Below are 19,836 nucleotides of genomic sequence, written 5' to 3' on the forward strand. Positions count from 1 at the left end.
AAAATGAGAAGTGGCACCCTACAACTATGAGGTACCTTGCTCCATTGCATCTCTCCCCCCTGTTGGCATAATCTATGTGTAGTTCTCGAAATGGTCCTGATGGGCGTGGCAGTGTTCCTCGTAATGTTCTGGGTGTCATCCCTGAGCTGTATGTCTGACAGGTGGTGCATTCTATTATCAGTTTCATTAAGTGTTCCTGTAGATTGGGTATGAACCATTCTTATTGGATGTCTGCTGCAATATGCTGTTTTGTAACATGTGATGGAAAGTGTAGCTGTCGGAATGCTATCTGTATTACCTCTACTGGAATCACCACTTTCCCTGTCATTTCCTGGCACCATAGTCGGTCTGTGGGTGATCATGTGCACCCTTGTTTCTCTCATAACTCTTGCTCATCGTGCGGGGTGTGTCTCTGTAACTCTATTATTTGAAGTATGGGTGTAGAACTGTACCCCTCTTCCTTGTCATCAGGTGTTGTTTTTGGCGGTGTCCGCTGCCGTGTTCCCGAGTGAGATTGCATCTGTGTTATTTGTGTGTGCCTGGCATTTCACTAAAACCCCCTACTGATGGTGCTGCTAATGCATCAATGAAGTCATTCAATAGCGCTACATGTTGTACAGGGGAGCCATCTGCTCTCCTGAATCCTCTTCGTCACCATTGTGACAAGCCTAAGTGTACCGTTGTTGTCACGTATGGTGAGTCAGAGTATATAGTCACTGCACACCCGTTGGCTGTACACAATGCTTCAATTATTGCAACCAGTTCTGCTGCTTGTGCTGAAAAATGTGAGGGGAGGCACTTCTCTACTATCACTTCATATTCTTCCCCCTCAATTCTTACCACAGCTGCCCTTACATGCTTTACTCCTGTTTCACAATCGATAGACGCTGACCCATCTACAAAGTATATTTCACCTTCTTCTAGGGCATTTCCACTTGCTTTAGGGATGTCATCTTCTTCACCTTCATATGTAGCACAAACATGCGCTTGCATATCCTCAACTGTGCAGGGCTCTGTAATGAATGTGTCTGGGTTCATGGTTTTGCATTGTACAATGTTCACATTTGGACTGGATATTATTATTTCATATGCGGTTGCTCTCTGTGTGGTGAGTGTGGACTTTGATCTTTCTAAAATGGCAAATAGAGAGTGTTCAGCAAATAGTGTGACCGAGCAGCCCATTACTATGGTGGCACTTTTTTCTATTGCAAAAGTAGCGGCTGCGAGGGCCTGTTCACATGCGAAGTGCCCCTGCATTACAGAATCTAAGGTGCCACTGTAGTAGGCCAATGGCTTGTGACCTAGTGATGTTTTTTGTGTGAGTACTGCTGTCATTAGTGTCCCATCGCAGTGTGAGAATAGGTAAAACTCCCGATCATAATCTGGAGTCGCTAAAATGGGTGCGTTTGTAATGAAATCTTTCATTTTATATAATTGTGTGATCATTTATTGTGTCCATTTTATGGGGGCGCTTTTCTTTAGTGCTTCTTTCAGTGCTTGGAGAAGGGGGCGTTTGTATGTAGCATATCTAGTATCCAGGCATGGCAATAGTTGCATATGCCAAGTAATTTCTGCATCTCCTTGAAAGTTTTAGGCATCATGTGGTGTATAGCTGCTCCTCTGTCTGGTATGATCCTTTTACCATCTTTCGAAATTAACTGTCCTAGATACAGTCCTTCTGCTAGGCAGTATTGCAGTTTACCCTTGTCCACCTTGCACCCTTATGCTGCTAGCAGGTTCAGTAATGTTATCGAATCTGCTCTACATTGCTCTTCACTTTCACTGCAGACAAGGAGATTGTCTATGTACTGAATTATTGTGATTTCTACGTCAATATTGCCAAGGTCTTCGTGCAAAATTCTGTTAAATATGCTGGGACTTTCATAGTACCCTTGAGGTAGCCTGCAATGTTCATATCTTTTTCCCCCTAAGGTGACTGCTGTCAAGTATTGGCAACTGGGGTCGAGAAAGCATTCTTCAAATCCAGAACTGTGAAACACGTGGCATTTTTTGGGATGCTGCATAAAATGGATGCAGGATTTGGCAGTAAAGGGAACTCTTTCTGTATGACATCATTAAGTGGGCGGAGATCCTGTATCATCCTTCACGCCCCACCCCTTGCCTTTTTTATCAGATAAATTACAGTATTGCATGGTAAATTTGATGCCACAATTATACCCTGCTGTAGTAAGGCACTTATTGTCTCTTTTATTCCTTCTTCCACATCTCAGCACAGTGGATATTGTTTTACTCTGGGTGGTACTGCACCTGGTTTTAGTTTAATTTGTATTGGTGTTACACCTTGCAAGAGTCCTACATCATGGGGCCCTGTTGTCCATAACTATGGTGGTACGTATCTCTCTCTGTGTTGGATCATTAGATCACATGGCATGCATATTTCCATGATTATTTCCCAGTCACTGTCATTGCCAGTAAATAGCTCTTCATCTGTTAAATCTCTCAGCGCTATGTCTGGGTTTATGCATAATACTGTTCTCCATTCACATCCATGAGTGTCCAGCCCTTTTGCCACAATACGTCTGCCTGATACTTGCACCCCATGTAGGTCAATTGAAAGAATCGTGCCAGGCACAATCTGGGGGCTTATCACAGGGCAGAAAACAAAATCAGATGGCACCCTCCATTCTTTCCGGGTGATCTCTGGTACTACTCCAGCCAGAACCTGTATCCCATAGATGAACATGTCAACATTGTGGGCACGCCCCTTACTGCAACCTTGTTTGTCATGGTACTGATCATTAGCATCGATTGCACTGGACACACCTCTGGAGTGGAGCACACTATTCCCCTTTCTGTAAAGGAGATGGTAATTTTAAGCTTGCTAAGGAGGTCCCTCCCCAGCAAATTTATGGGCAAATCTTCATGGTACAACAGGGATGCCCGAAAAGTTTTCCCTCCAACTGTTATGTCCAAATCTTTTGTGTAAGGAACTTTTAAAATTGCCCCAAAAAAACCCTGAGTTTCCAAATCTTTCCCTGAGAGGGGAAACCAGCCCTCCATGAGGCACGATTTTTCTGCTCCCGAGTCCACCATTAAGATGAACTGTTTGTTTCCTATCTCTGCCCCCACTAGTGGTTCCTCTTCTGCACGTAGGGTAGTCGATAGAACTGGACACGCAAGTGCTTTCTGTGGGCTGTCGTAATCGGGGTATGTGTTTGTTCCTGGGACAGAAAAAACGCTGTCTCCAATTACTGCTGCACAGTGAAACGGCGCCGATGCGCCATTGGCCTTGGTAGCGAAAATGTTAGGATGTGTGTTCTCCATCGTATTCTGGTGCTCTGGTTGGGGCTGCATGCCTTGTGGTTAAGCTTGTTGTCTGTGTTGAATATGTTGTGTTCCTTGTGGGTAGTCATTATAATTTTGCTCTTGTTATCCATTGCCTCCCATTGGCTGCCTGGGTGAGGGTGGCCGAATTGCTGTTAGTTTCCCATGGGAGGTGGACCTTGATAATATCTCATAGGCCATGTCCGACATTCCCATGAGGCCCTTGCCAACCTCCTCCTCGCATCCATTGTCCTCCAAACCCTCTGTTTTCCTGACCTCCAAATCCCCCTCTCTCTCCTCTGTACCCACCTTGTCCTCTTGTTGGCCTTCCCTGCCATTGGGGACCTTTGTACTGCTCCTTTCCAGCCCATTGCTCCTGTCTGTTTGCAGACCATGTGGCTTCCATCCTTGCCAGTGTACTCCCTGACCCCTCCTCCCTGTCTCCCTGTCTCTTAGTGGGTATGGCTGCATTAATCGCAGCGACCTTCACCAGTTTACTCTGTACAAGCTTCTCCTCATCAGCCAACCTTCTCTGCGCAATTTCTTTCTCTCTTTCTTTGATCCTCCTACAATGATGTATTATAATGCTCTGAATCTCAAGCCAGCCTTTGGCTTTTATCCCAGCTATTTTATCCAAGGCCTTCTGTACTTCCTTTGGGAGGCCCCTTTTGATGATAAAGTAAAAAAGGGAGGTGGATTGGTCCCAAGCCATGCCCGTTTCTGATCTCCACAAGTCCTGCACCCGAAGAATGAATTGTGCAGCCTCCTCCTCCTCACCCAAGGTGCATTGCATTACCAAATGTAAATTCAGGGTATCAGGGATGTTTCTCCGCAGTGCATCCCACACTCGTGCTCTCACATTGTTAAAGGCTGACCCATCATGGCAGTCACAATTTATTGTTGCTCCCGGGAAACCTGCCTTCACCCACACCCCATCTGCTTAGTCTCACACTGCAGACACTAATAAGCTTTTTACATCCCCTATGGCCAAAGGAACTCCAGCTGTGTTCTTTTCAAATGCATGTACCCACTTTCCTGTCCCTCCCGAAAGTGGGGGAAGGACCTTCAACAAATTATTTTTGTCCATGTTTGCCCATGGTATGTAATGGGGTCTCCCTTCTCCCTTGTGGATGAGAGGCATTTGCATTCTTGTTTTACTTCCTTTTTTACTATCCTTTATTTCTTTGGCTTTGCTCAAAGACATATTTGCCAACCTGCTCCTCAACCTTCCCTTACTACCCCATCCTCTGGGTCCTCTCGTAGTGGTAGGGTTAATCCTGCTACTGCCGCTCCCTCTTCTTACTCGTCTAAATCACTCCATACCTTGTCTATTTTTCTGTTCCTCCCCTTCTTGGCTGCCTCCTTTTCTGCCCGCACAATTTTTAAGGGGGCATCATTAAGATGAAAGAAAAACTCTCCTGACTTCCATTCATGTTCTGGCCTTGTTGCTAAATTCCCCTGTGAAAGCGGCAAAGGTGTTGGCCCACCTGCTGCGCTTAATGGTGCCTCCCCCTCCCCAAGCAACATTTGTCCCCCGTCACATAATTCTTGCAATCGCAAGATGTCTTTTCAAATCCCCAGTGAGATGTGCTAGGTTTACTGGAGGGGCGCTCGTAGGTCCGTACAGCCATCTAGGATCATAAGGAGGCAGGGCTGTGGCTGCGGGGGTTGACGGGGCACTTGGTTCGGGCAAATAAGATGGGTCACTATACCCCACAGCGGGCCTAGTTAGTAGTGAGTATAATCTAGTAAAGTCATTGTCCTCCGTTTTTACTACTTTTTCTTCTGTTGTTACTCCCCCCTCCCCTCTTGGGGCTGTTGGCATTTCTGGCGTTTCTTCTTTGGTTACATCATTACCGGGGGATGCATCTTCAAACATCCTCCAGAGATCCAATATTTCACATCTATTTTGAAGTTGCTTACCTTGGTACTTTGCTAGCAGGTGGGTTGTCACCAGGTCTAAAACTCTCTTATCAAATGACCCTCCTTCTGGCCATACTTGGGACAACCCCTCTCCCCTTATTTCCGTGATCCACTGCTCATGTTATTTTTGTATCTTTTCGCTATACAGGGTGAGGTGCTGACAGATATGAGCTAAGGGTGTGTCTCCCCCCCATGGCTCCCCCGTTTACCTTTGTGTTTACTTGTGTGGGTGTAGCGTGCCACAAATACAATTGAAAACATATGTCTCTTTACTCTGGCAATACTTCAGCTCTCACTGTATATTATCACAAAAAACCTTGTTACTTACACCTTCTTGCTTCTATATGAACGACAAAGGGCACACTTTCAATACTTCTTACATGGACAACAAACTTGCATATACTTTCGAACGGACCAACAAATGTGACTTTAACGACAGTTAGCATATAACATGTATTTTGTTTTGGTGCTAATTATACTACCCCCCTTTCCTAGTCACACTTATCCCTATTCTTTTCTCCCATTCACTCCCCTCCCCCTTCCCTGGGCCCCTTTCGGACTTACTTCTACAAGATTTAAGCTTACAAGAAAATGAAGTTACTAAAGTTACTAATATCTCCCGAGTCTACTCAATACGTTTTTTATCTCCACTTATCTCCTGCACTGGTCGAGACAATGCTACACGCACCCCCTTTTACCCTCCCTCAGAGTTAGGTTCCCGTACTCTTCCTGTATTCCATTACCTCTGTATTCACAACCTAATGGCCATATGAAGAAAAGATGAGAAAAAGCCTATCAGTTACAATCACACAGTCCCTAGTCCCGAAATATGACTCTCCACTATGTTACTTATTGCTATCCAAACACCAATTATATTCCCCTTCTTTGAGATTCTCGCAAACGGTACTCAGGTGTCCAAGGTGATGCGAGAGCCTCTGTTCACGGTCTAACCAAAATCGGGGCCGTACCCCAACCAAGCCGTGACCCGCCCTGACGAACAGTCGGGTATTCGCAATGTGGGGACCCTTGGAACCTCTCCTTTTGTACGCACACTGGTCAGCAGCAGGAGGCAATGGTTTTGCTGAGGGCATCCCGGATCTCGCCGCACGGCACAGGGGTTTCTCTTGGTGCACCCTTGATCACGTCCCAGGGGTCACCAAATGAAAGTACTCACTCCTCACAATACCAATAAAATTCAGAATAAAGGACACATCCCTGTAGGGAATGAGACCACGAGGGATGATTGCGAGTTGTCAAAGATTTAAATAAAACTCAGCATCCTGAGAACTCTGCTGCCTTGAGAGCGCTCTGGCAAACAATACAATACAATGTGTTTTTAACAGGTTACAGCTTTTAAAAACGGCGGCTTTTGACCTATAATGCAGTGTTATGCAACCACCTAGCGTCTGCCACCCATTTCTCAAGTGAAACTATAGCCTGGGTACAATCCTTCCTAGCCAACCGTACGATGAGAGTGTTCTCCCCTTTAGCTTCAGCAGACCCAATGCATATCACCTGTGGTGTCCCACAAGGTTCATGTGTCTCCCCCACAATATGTTTACTAAGCCACTCTTCGACAAACTTGACAGACTGGGTGGGAGTAACTTATACTAATTACGCGGACGATACGCAGATCCTCATACCACTATCTGGTAACTTTGTGGAAGACACAGCTACAGTAAACAAGATTTACCTCCTCATTCAGGCATGGATGGCCTCCCACGGCCTCTGCCTAAATGACGACAAAACAGAGATACTGACCCTGGGCTCCGACTCTAACCTTAAAAAACTCAGCCCCAACTATCTCGCCTTCAACATAGATGACAATATAATTAAGGTGGCAACTGAGGTAAAAACACTAGGTTTCTACCTTGATTCCACTTTATCTCTCAAAAAACAAGTTAACACTTTGGCTTCCTCTACAGCGTACACCTGCAAATTAATCAGGACCTGCAGACCCTACCTCTCCAAGACCAGTTATATCACACTAGCTAACTCATTAGTAATGTCTAAGCTGGACTACTGTAATGCCCTTTACGCCGGTGCCAATAAAACTGTCATAAACAAAATGCAAATATTACAAAATAATGCTCTTAGAGTAGCCTTGGACATACCCCGCAGAGCGCACATTTCTAATATCATGAAAGACCACCATTGGTTAAAATTCAGCGACAGAGTTCTTCTCAAGACGTTATCTCTCACTCATAAAGGACTGAACAATATTGCACCTCCTTACATCTCGGCCAGACTGACCAGAAAATCCTCCAGTCACCACACAAGAGCCTCTAACCATTTCCTACTAGAAACTCCTAGCTTTAGGCGAACAAAGGCGGGTGGAGCAAGCTTCCCTGTTAGAGCTGCCCAAGGCTGGAATGCACTTCCTATTGCATTGAGAGGTAATCTACCCTACTCCAGATTTAGATGTAAGGTGAAAAGTGGGATCTGGACCAACGACAACTAACAAACTGAACCCTTGCACTAGGCCCTGGATCACTGCATACAATTGCCTTGATACTTCTGAAATCTGGACTACAGACCATCTCACTGCCCTCTGTGGGTCGCAAAGTACCCTTATCTTGTACGTTTGTATATTTGTACTTTAAATATGGTAACATGACATGTATTGCATCAATTGTTTGTAACCTCTGTATTTAACCTAAGCTTAAGTAATCCTGCACCTGCTTCGCCCGGCTACCCCTGGGTTTGGAGCGCATTATCAAATAATAAACAAACAAACAGCGTCATCAGTGATGATTTCTATACAGCCAGCAAGTTACAATATCATTGGTTAGAAGGGAGGTGCACATATAGTTCTTTAGGGGCCGGCTCCACGGGATTGGCCGATGACTTGGCGGGAGGTTGGACATCACATGATTCTGCTGGGCCGGTCCGTGTGAGGTGAAAGTTAGGCCAGGGATGAGAGGCGGCTGGACCTCACTAGCTAATCTATACACTTATCCTAGACATGCAATAAACAACGAGCATCAATATACCTTTGAATACATCTTAGAGGCTTATAAGTTGTACATACATAACTGCATAATCTCACATTGGGTCATTCATTAGGTGAAGGGTGTGGGGGTCTTGCCTTCTGTGATGACCTGGGGACTGGGCTGTCTGGCAAATCAGGGCGAGGCAGGGAGTGGAGTGACACATGTTAGTCCAGGACAGGCTATACTGTGACAGGGGTCTGGGTTTATTGGGGGGACTCTAGGGTGGTCAGCACAGTGGGGGCACACTTCTGTTACATTAACAGAATACCTTAGGAGGGCAAAGGGTTACACAAGCAGTAATTTTCCAATAGAAAGGGTGAGGGGTGCAAGAGCAGGTTTGTGGAGATGGATGAGCTACAAGTCATGGTTCGGCCGGTTCACACACAGGACAGTGATCTCAGAGGAAGAATGATATGATACATAGTTTTATTTGTTACAGTTAGCTTCAGCACATCCGAGAGAAAGGGACTTGGGCCGTGCAGAAAAGGTGGGGGCGGTCTGTGTTTTCTGGGCATGGCGCTGCAGGTGGGAGAGGAGACTTTGTAGTGCCGAATTGCAGCCTAGTCCAACAATGGAGTCAAGGGCACACAAAATGGAGTCCAAGTGTGTATTGCAATAGACCCACCTCTGCTCCAGCCGAGGCCTTATCCCTCATGGCAGCAGAAGGGCGATGGACGCGTTCCCCACTAGTGCAAGAGCAAGAGGTTCATTTTGTGTAGAATGAATGGGGGGGCTAACTCACCCCTTCTTTCCTTACAATACCCCAGCTGGACACCGGTGCCAAGTCCCTTTGGTTTGACAGCGGGAGACACAGCTCCTTCAAGAAGCACATAACAAGAAAGACACACATGGCTTGGTAAAAATAAAGTTCTCTCCTGTGGAAAATTAAGCCTTTAATCCTCAGGTCTGCTGTCGAATTCTTGGTACCCTCCCACCTGGATGTCCTTTCAATGACCACTCTGACACCTCTGAGATATGTCCTACACCCTGAAGCATGGCTCATCAAAGGACTCATCAAAAACAAATACATCACCCTAACCGTCATCGAACTGCACTGGCTCCCTCTACAAGCATGTCTGCAGGTAAGATAGATCAGCGGGCTGAGCGCTCGCTGCTGCGATCTGAGCGTGATCTGCAGGTCACAGGTTTGAATCCCGGCAAGGCCAACTCAGCCTTTCATCCTTCCGAGGTCAATAAATTAGTACCAATTTCGTTTGGGTGATATTGTATGTAAATATGTGCTCTGTAAAGCGCTTTGGATAAAGGCACTATATAAATAACAAATCATTATCATTATTTTCAAATCCTGTTGCATCATCTTCAAGGATGGGACCCTGAAGCCCCCCAAACTCCATCACTGAGAAACTCAGTGTATTCAGAGGCCAGCGGTTCGCCAATATTAAGTAAATGTTCATACTTGAACTCTCTGGTACAGGAAGGAAAGAACCAGAATTAGTCCTTCTCTGTCTATGCCCCCAGACTCTGGAACTTCCTCCCCATCAACACCACACTCGCCCCATGCATGTACATTTCAGGAAGGATCACAATACCTTCCTGTTAAAGGAATGGATCTTCCCTAACACCTAGGAACATGCACGCTCCACTTGCCACCTAACCTGATGCTGGGTGATCGTCTAGCCCTGTTTCCTGCCCTGGTTGCTTGTAGATGCCTTGCTGCCAAATTGCCTGTCTCCCCACCCTATGCTGTTAGCCCCCTGCTCAATTGATTCTCAGCCTCCTTCACTGTGTCCTTCCCACATAACTTGTAAATAACTCCTGAAACTATGCCCACCCTCAATAAATACCGTAGTAATAAAATAAAATAATAATAATAATTATTATTATTATAATCATCATCATAAGTATCATAATAATAATAAATAACAAATCTCTGGTCGAGCAAGTAAGTGTGGTGGAAGGATGGGGAATGTTTTGAGGGTGGGGGCTTCGGGAGGCAACAGGGAGAGTGTCCCTGTTGTCTTCCCACAATCAAGATGGTGGGACCTGGGGAAGGAAAACAAAAGTTGTGAACACTGTAAGGTTTAGAATTAATCTTAACCTCTGGCATTGCTGTGGACAACCCTCCAGACCATCATGCTTTGTCTGTCCAGACATTACAAAAGGGGACAGACCATATGCAAATCAAGCTTGGTCCACCGCAATGGGACAGTGCAGCCAAAATTGATTGGTCAAATCCCTTCGGAGACCCCAACCATCCCCAGACATATTTGGCCTTCTTCAGCCTCATCATTGAGGAATAATTTGGTTCTCTAGGCCAAGCTGACACAGGACCCACGTCTGAGTATACCCGTCCCACCTGGGGTGACTACAGCAAAACAAAAAAGGTTATGGCTGGAAGGTTTATAATTAATCTTAACCTCTGGAATTGTTCTGGGCAACCCTTCAGACCATCGTTCTTCATTGTCATTGGCCAAGCCATTGAAAAAAGAGGACATACAATATGCAAATCAGGCTGATTTCCACCCCAATAGGAGCAATCCAGACCGAAATGCTTGGTCACATGAGTCCCTCACAAGATCACAAGCATCCCCAGACATGTTTCGCCCTTCTTGGCCCTCATCAGTGAGGAGTAGATTGCGTGTATACGTCCAGCAGGCAGAGGACCCATTTCTGGGCATACCCGTCCCACTTCAGGTGACTACAGCAAAACAAAAGAGGTGATGGATGGAAGGCGGGCGGTACACAATGGGCCTGATTCATGGAACGTTTTCCTATGGGATTGCACCATTATAAAAACCATGATTCAGGCCCTATGTGTTCTTGCCTGCGTTTCCATCCACCTGTTTGGCTGAGTGCCCGTCCCTGGGTTTGAATGCCAGTTACAGCTTCATCCACCACGGTTATAGTTTATCATACAATGTATTTTACAGGGCACTTATATGCCTCCGAAGACGCTTATTGGCCCCAGAAGGAAGACAAAAAGGCATGCACAACGTTACTGTTCGAAAAACAAAATACAATCAAATGCATCTCTGTTAGATAAAATGTAGCAATGCAAAAGACTCCCAGGTGATGAAACAAAAGTAAGGGTACAATGACATCCTCCTGGTCCATGAACAGTTTGGCAAACCATATAATCAAGCAAAAATAAGCACATATTCAGCGACAACCATTGGGTCCCACACAAGAAATGTATTTAGTAGGTAGTAGAAAGGGTTTGATGAAATCATCTGTACAGTTGAAAATGTCAAAGAATATGGACTTAATGCCTTATATGTAGTACTATCAGAGGCATTGCAGTCGAAAGGAAGGTGGCACGAGAACCATTGTGCCCACAGCCCAAGAGCAGTTACGTCTCAAAGGTTCATGAAAAACATCCATCAAAATAGAATAAGAGGACAATACCAACAAGAAGCAGGACAGGACAGGAAAACAAATGGCCTGCTTAACTTTAGGGGAATAAAAAGATGTGTAAGGGGTGAGACCACTTCCTCTCCAGATCCTTCAAAATCCATTTTACTCCTTCCCATATTTCTATGAAAGCCACCCACCAACCCAAGAAGACAGAGGGGAAGTGATGCAACCAACAGTTGTGATAGTTGCTGCCTTACTGCAGTGCCTTGCTGGAATGCTCTGAGGCTGCTTGACCCACACAGATGCCTCGCAGGACTCCACAGCTGCATTTCCAACATTGTTCATGGCTGCCACTGCCACCACCCAAGAACATAGGCAGTCAGAAAATGTGTCAGCATGTAGTCTGCAGTATGCAACAAACAACTGTTCCTCTGCAGCACACCTTTGTAAACACCCTCTCACGTTGAAACGTCGCACAGACATGTTTTACATTTTACTGTGGATATAATGAAATGTGTGGCTACTTAAGTACCACATGGCATTCGTGATTGCCCGCAAGCACAATATTGAATACCATGCCTTTGTACACACATTACATCACTCCACATGAATCATAGAGGCTAACCTCCTCCTCCTCATCATCCTCTAGTAGTTGTTGGAAATGAAGTCATCATATGTTAAATATAACACCACTTTCTCAAATCAAATCAACTCAGGTGCAGCCATAATACACCAAGGTAGCCTCCGTTATGCATAGACTTTCATCGTATGCCTCGTATAACCCTGTATACCAGTTGTAGTCATAACCCTTATATTACAGACTTCACTGCCATCTAATGCTGGTTAACATCCCTCATCTATGAAAAAGTAAAGGTATCTAAATTGGAACATCCCATGTCCAATTGCTGTCATGATGCTGCTTCACAAATGCAGCCTGACATGCCACAGAAGTGCTATCTAAAGTCCAAGTTACATTCTCCCATGCCCAGGTGTTGCTATCATATGCCAGTGCAGCCTCCATTGACCCTACAATACCTCGGAAAGTCGGATAGGCCCAGATATGTGTAATATAGACACTAGATATAACTGTGCAGTTTCCGAAATTACTTGCAAATGAAGTCTAAAATTCACAAGCACAGAATACTAATGGCAATTAATGTGCAGCCATACATACCCATTATTATCATATGCCATGTGCTGCTGCATGCGCCTGAACAATATAATCCCCTGCCAGTTAGCACCGTTAATCTAATTGTAATTGCAATCGTAGTCCTCATTTATATAGCACATTTTACTATAACTATAGTCTTAAAGCACTTGTAGTGGAAACACCCTCGGGGACCACAGTACAGAATATGGGAAATTCTTATAGAGCTTTAAAATGTGTGTGTGCATTTTGGCCAAGATAAGGAATTAGGTGGGCCTGCCGGGCTCCTGTAAGCATCCTCAGGGATCAGGCATGTGGACAGGGACTGAGGGAGGTCAGGAGAGTGTATTAGTGCAGGAGACTCATCATGTGCCCAGCTGGACTGAATTTTGTTGTAGTTCATCACTGTATCTTTGAATGGCAGTGGTTTTGAGGGTTAGTCTGGTGTAAGAAGGTTAGATTTTATGTGCCCAGCTAGACCAAATTTGTCATTCTGGTTATCCAGAACCGAAGTGATGTGTTTATATATACTTTGAGGCTTCGAAAGAGCTTTTTTGTTGGCACTGTGATCCATGAGAGGGAGTCCGCTAGGGCCACAATAGTGGTCTGTGGTTGCCAGTGTGCGAGGCGGGCTGCCATGATAATGGTCGGCACCGCCTGGGGAGTCAGGTGTGGGTGGAGTTTTGCACTGTCATTGCAAGGGGGATGGAGAAAGGCCTGTCTGCTGCGTGTTATGCTACACCTTGCAGAGTGACTGGTTTGGATGGAAACGCAGCTGTGGCTGGAAGATTGATTATGTTGTGATGGAGATTGTGGAAGGTCTCCATTCCACTACACATTTCAGGATGCTACTGCAAATAGCTACGTTTTTAGGTCTGTTCCGAACGAGAGGTTGTGTTCGTTGAGGCAAATGTGTAGTGGAAGGGAGTTCCAGATGGAGGGGTCTTGTATAGAGAAGGTGGATCCTCGCATTCTGGTTGTGTTGTGGGAGGGATTATGAAAAGGAGTGTTGTTCCTGATTGGAGAGATCTGATTGGATGGTAGTGAGGGATCTTGTCCTGGAGGAACTCTCACCCAGTGATATGGAAGGCATGGTGTGTGATGTACATGGCTTTAAGGTTGGCCAGATACTGATAGGGAGCCAGTGTAGTACTCTAAGGGTGGGGGTGATATTTTCTCTGGGTGAGAGTGCGAGGAGGAGTCTGGCCACAGAGTTTTAAATTTGTTTGAGTTTCCTTGGCTGATGTGCTGGGACTGCTACATAGAGGGAGATGGCATAGTCTAAGCAGAATAGACTAATCACAAGAGCTGAAGAGTGTCTATGAGGGTAGGATGGGTAAGCGAAGATTCTCCTTAGGAGGCATAAGTATAAATTGCAAGTTCTGGACATGATGTTGATTTGTTGGGAGAGGGGTATGTTTGTGTCCATTGTGAATCCCAGATTTTGTACAGAGGTGGAAGCTGCAATTGTGGCAACTGGGGTATGTGGCGAAGGTATCGGTTGGGGAATGAGAGCGGTTTTACGGCATAGTAGTATATCTGTTTTGCCAGGTTTGAGGAGAAGGTGGGTGGCTGTCACCCACAGATTTATTGCAGAGACGGGAGGAGAGGTTGTGTTGGGGGGTTGATGGTATTTTGGGGATCTTGAAAATTATTTGGGTGTCATCTGCATAGTTATAGCATAAAATGTTGTGAGATCGGATGAGTGCCAGCAGTGGTCTGTAGTAGAGATTGAAGAGAAGGGGTGACAGGGAGACTGTAAGAAGTGTAGCAATCAGGGATCTCCAGAGGAGCTGAAATGCCAGCTTAGTGCTAGGAATTTAAGGATATCAGAGTGGGAGATGAGTGTGAATGAGGAGAGGACTCGCTGAGCGGGCCAGGGATGGATAGCAAAGGAGGAAGGTGAGTGTGACCAAAGCTAATTTGGAGAGGATGAGGCAGTGTCTCTCCATAGCGATGTTGTGAAAGTGGTCAGATAGTGTATCACAGGAAGCTTGGGAGTGGAATGAGTGAAGAGTTGAGCAGCTCTGGGTCTTAAATTCAGAGATGATTTTGTGGAGTTCCCTGCTTGGGTTCTTGTAGTAGGAAATCTGTTTTCCACAATAGGTGTTTTGGGCTTTTCTTATTTCGGTCAGGTAGGCCCTATTAAATCTTGTATAAGCAATTTTGTTTTAAGGTGTGGGGTTTGTCCTTCAAGTACGCTGTAGGCGATGCTTGTTGGTTTTAAGGGATTCATAGTATAGTCATCACGGATATGGTGCAGCCTCACATGTATGGGTGCTGGCATTATATGCCAAGTGTACCCTCACGTGACTCAAACATAGCATCCAATACCATTTAAATGTTTGTATACATGATATAGCCATCATGTTTGATATGCTACATCACATGTCCAGTTAAAATGCCAAATACTGTCTCAGATTTGCCGGTACTGCCACTGAGTGCCTATTATTTACTCATATGCCTGGAATAGTTACCATTGACCCATACTAGCAAAACTAGCTAGAAGGACTAACGCACTCCCTTCCTTCATCCAATAATAGCTCAGGTTTCACAATTTCCTCCCTTCTATATCGACATATATAACAATGTGCAACAAGTCCTCCAAAAATTGCAGAGATGAGCTATGCAAAACCCCTTTCCAGTAGGTATACTTGAATATGTAAGCTATGGCCTCACAGGTGCTTCTCCTAAGAAATGATGACCCTCTCAGCTGTGGTGCCCACTTGCATAATTGCACACACTTAACTGTGAATAGATATGAGTTCCTGGCGCAATTGATGCACTCTTGACATGGCTCCCAACATTGATCACCATACTTCTTTCTAAAGCGTTGATGCGGTGAGGGTGCTCACACATCTGACTCTCAAACCCTACAGTTGCCCATATAAAGCAGCCGAGCGACTATGCATGAACAAGGGATAACAGCAGCTGAAAATAGACAAGACTCATATTGAATTTCTGTTTCGGACAATGTGCTTGAGATCTCTATCCAGGGGTAGCAAGGGTAGCATTATTATTAAAAAAAACTATTCAACCGAGGTAGCAGAGGGTACCCCTGGCAATCCGGAATTATTTTAATGGGTATAGCGCTCATTCTGGGACATGAAACCTTTTGCTACATTAAAAATGTTGCATCGTGAAATAAACATTAAATAACCCACAATGTCGATGTCAGCAATATAATATGCAAAAGGCTCTTGTTTCACTCAAACAAAACGTGAAGGCTGATGAAAATACAAGATGCACAACTCCAATATTATTAAAGATGTCTGAAACTATTTAGTGCTATTGCAGTGTTACCTTTTTCTCAGCATTTGAAAATGTTGTTCTCCAAATGTTCTCATAACTTATGTTTTAAATTAGATGGCATCATGCACCCCAGATCTATGAATTTATTACATATTTTGTAATAACTGATTCGTAGACGCATGAAGGAAGAACACAGATTGAGAGAGATGAAAATCCATAACTAGGCCTGTGAACAGTTGTTAAGCCGTCTCTGCTAATCCTCTGACTGCAGATCTCATTATCCAGATCTCTGTAGTTCTACAGAGCCTTGTTAATATGGACTGCACCAGGCGAGGCACAATCATTATTCACATTTAGAACAGCTTTAAACGGTTTACTATTTATTGCCCAAAAAAGTGTTGTTTATTTTGCTTCTATTGATTTTAGACCACTTCCACCCAATTTCTCATTGTCTTCCCATAACATACTTGAAATTTGACATGCCCTAAAATAACTGTCAGAGTAACAGTTATGAGGGAATATAAACGTGAGAACTGAAAAAAGTTAAAAGAATAAATCAAATAAACATTATGCTTTAATCATCATTTCAATGTTGTTTTTGCGGGCAATGACACATGATATGCGATACGTAAGTAGCAACACATTTCAGTATACCCTACAGTAGTACATGGGGCCCTCTTTCTACATCAAGTACATTTTGACAGGTGGGAACGCCCCTTTTGTGTTCTTAGTCCCGCCCCCTTTTCATAGGGTTTTGATATAAACTTGATATTAAATATTATATAAAAAATATATAATTTTTATATCAATTTTATATCAATGTATATTTTTTATATAAAGTGTTTTTCATTTTATACAGAAAGGACATAAAGTGGACATATATTTTACATCAAAGAAGGATATAAGGTGAATATAAATGTTATATCAAAATGATATCAAGTGAATATAAAATGTATTTACAAATGTGGTTGGGAGCATGTGTCTGCGCTCTTGCCTGTTTGAGGGAGAAGTGATTTGTGAAGAGAGAGACTGTGAATCTTAGTGTTTGGTGTTGTGATGCATTGATGACGCGGGAGTGGGTTTGGCCTTTAAGGCTCTAGGAACAGGGTATGGATTTTATAGTTGACATCATGATTTTATAAAGTGAAGGAGAGGATCGAGCTATACATAGGCTCGGGAGAGTTTTGGTATTTTAATTTGAATAAAAGCTCAATACAAGAGTTGTGTGTGCTCATGGGTGTAACTTTACTAACGTAAGGGATGTCACATCCCTGTGAAGCTATTTTAGAGGTTTTCATAGAGTTTATTTTTCAATATTGTGATTAGAAAATGTACTTTGTATTCCCTGACGTTTTCTGTGAATATACTTATGATGGTGTGTGCATTTGTTAAACAGCTACTTTTTTTTAACAACCTTTGCCAGCGGACCATGGAATGATCACATTTTAAGACTGATAATGTTGACCCACATCCACAGTATTTGTCAACCTATTTGTATGTGTTTCACAGAGGTATCATACAAAAGCAACTGTGCTAGAGTCTAATAGTACATTGTAAAACACATTCTATCCTGTGACTAGAGATCTTCGAGTAAGAGTTAAAATTTGTTTTTCAGCCGATGAGTTTTGTGCATAACATGAGTCAGGCCTTACATCAAATTAACATGCAACATAGCTCAAATATATTTCTCGTTTGAAATGTGAAGGATATCAGAGTCATTCACAACTATTGCCACAATGAGAGCATAAACATCTGAGGCTTCTGATTAACACATATCACCAGGGTTGACATAAATACCCAGTGGTGAAAAATAATTTCTGAATGATCAAAGTTATGGGGTGCCTCATGGCATCTGTTTATACAACATAAAACATTTCTGCTTTTACAGTAAACGTTGCTAAACTGTTGTCGGAAGCAGCTGATTTCTTTTGCCCTCAGTGCGGCTTGACACACTTCAGCACGTCATTGAGGCCTTTCCTCTAATTTTCTGGGAGAGTCTGGAGTGCGGAACGTGCGGCTGTTGCTCTTCTCTGTTGGCGTTTTTGGGCTGTCTGACGACGTTACTGGTGTATCGATGCGGTGGTGCTGGGGCAGCAGCGCCCATTCTACACGTGTTTGGAAGATTCACTAACTCTGGCGCCGATACCACTGTTTTTCTAGATCGGCTTGTGCTGCTGGCACGGTTGACTCCTTTTATAACATCTCGATAGTTAGAGAGATGTTAATGGTTGTCTGACCGTACGAGGAATCTCCGGCTATTTAACTGAAAGCTGTTTCTGGATTCCATCTCCTCCATCTGCATTTATGCTTGACATTTGGGAGAATTAGGAGTGCAGGTTGTAGAGTAAAGCCTGCACTAGAACCACCAGATCGTCCAACTCATTACAACTAACAGTTCCCAAATACTCCCTCAAAAGAGCTGGAGGATCCAGCTTCCCAACTTTGGCATCACAACTCTGGAATTCCATCCCACTGGATATTAAATCTACACCTACTTTCCAACCCTTCAGAACTAAGGTCATTTCCTGGTTAACCAACAAATAACTGTCCTACCACATATGTATGCACTCCGATTGTCCAATTTTATGTATATTGTTTGAATACTATTATCTATGCCCTATCAATACTGTACTATTGTCTTTTACCTGTAACCTGATGTTCAAAGCGCATATATACCCCCGGGTCAAGAGCGCTATATAAATAAATAAACAAACAAACAAACAAACAAACCCTTATTCCTTTATTCCCAGTTTCTTGAATCACATGTGGGTTTGGAGTGTGTTCTACGGTTGGTAGTCCATAGCCCCCCCACACTGTGTATATTGCTTGCCTGAGTACTGTTGGGATGTTCTAAGGCAAAGCAACGACGTAGGGATTTTTCTAGAGATTCTGCAGTGATAAAGGAGGCTTTTTGAAATGTTTCTGATAGCACGGCGAAATAGTATTATACTCTTGGTTTTGTGAAATGAATCCATTCTTGAAATATGCCAAATAAAGTCCCAATGAAAACCAGGCCCCAGTAATCCTGCAATGGCAAATTATGTGAGAAATTACACCCAAAAAGAGGGGATGGAAATCATTATGGAAACCGAGTGGACTCATCTCAAATGTCGACCCGTCACAGCAAGTTGTCAAAATGCCCAAAACAATGTGCCTGAAGATCCTGCTGAAACTGTGTGGTGTCATTGTCGAAGAAGTGAAAGTGCAAGGAGCTATTCTTGAAGAATTAAAATAAGATCACAATGTAAACTGCTTAGCCCAAAAAACTTAGCCCGAGATGACTTAGTGGTCCCTATTGACCTTGCCCCTGAATGTGTTGAATGTGACATACGGTCAAGTCCTTTGGTTTTGGACATGTGTGAAAATGATGCTGCAGAATTGTCTATGCAAAAATCCTGTAAAGAGAGGCACCTGGCAAAATGAGCCAGAATGCGCAAACAAGCTAGTAATAGAAAGTCTGTCATGCCCATCCAAATGCAGCCTGCTGTTCCTCTTAATTCTACCTCTATACCTGAGCAAACGTCATTAGGAATAGATCCACTACTTCCTAAAAAGAAATGAACAAAGGGACAGATTGCTGCTGGCACTCTAACCAGTTGGCTGCTGATCGACGTCCTACAAGTTAGTTAAATCTCACTATGATGTATTAACTGCACCTCAAACTGTTTCAGTACCTGGAGAATTGACATGTTTGTTGGCCGAGCATGCCCTTTTGGCCCCTGGAGACAGGTGTTAACCGGGCCTTTGTTGTTGTTACCATCGGAGTGTCCTAAATCTGCCCCCTCCCGCTTTATAAGGGAATTAAAAACCTACTCTTTGGGAAGGGGACTTTTGACATTTTCTGATGGTCACACAAACAGGTCAGATCGCCTCAATGTCTGTAGTAGAGTACCTGCACTGCATGTATTGTCTTCTGCAGAC

The sequence above is a fragment of the Ambystoma mexicanum genome, chromosome 10 (assembly GCF_040938575.1).
Source record: "Ambystoma mexicanum isolate Mex_15411 chromosome 10, UKY_AmexF1_1, whole genome shotgun sequence".
Classification (NCBI taxonomy): Eukaryota; Metazoa; Chordata; class Amphibia; order Caudata; family Ambystomatidae; genus Ambystoma; species Ambystoma mexicanum.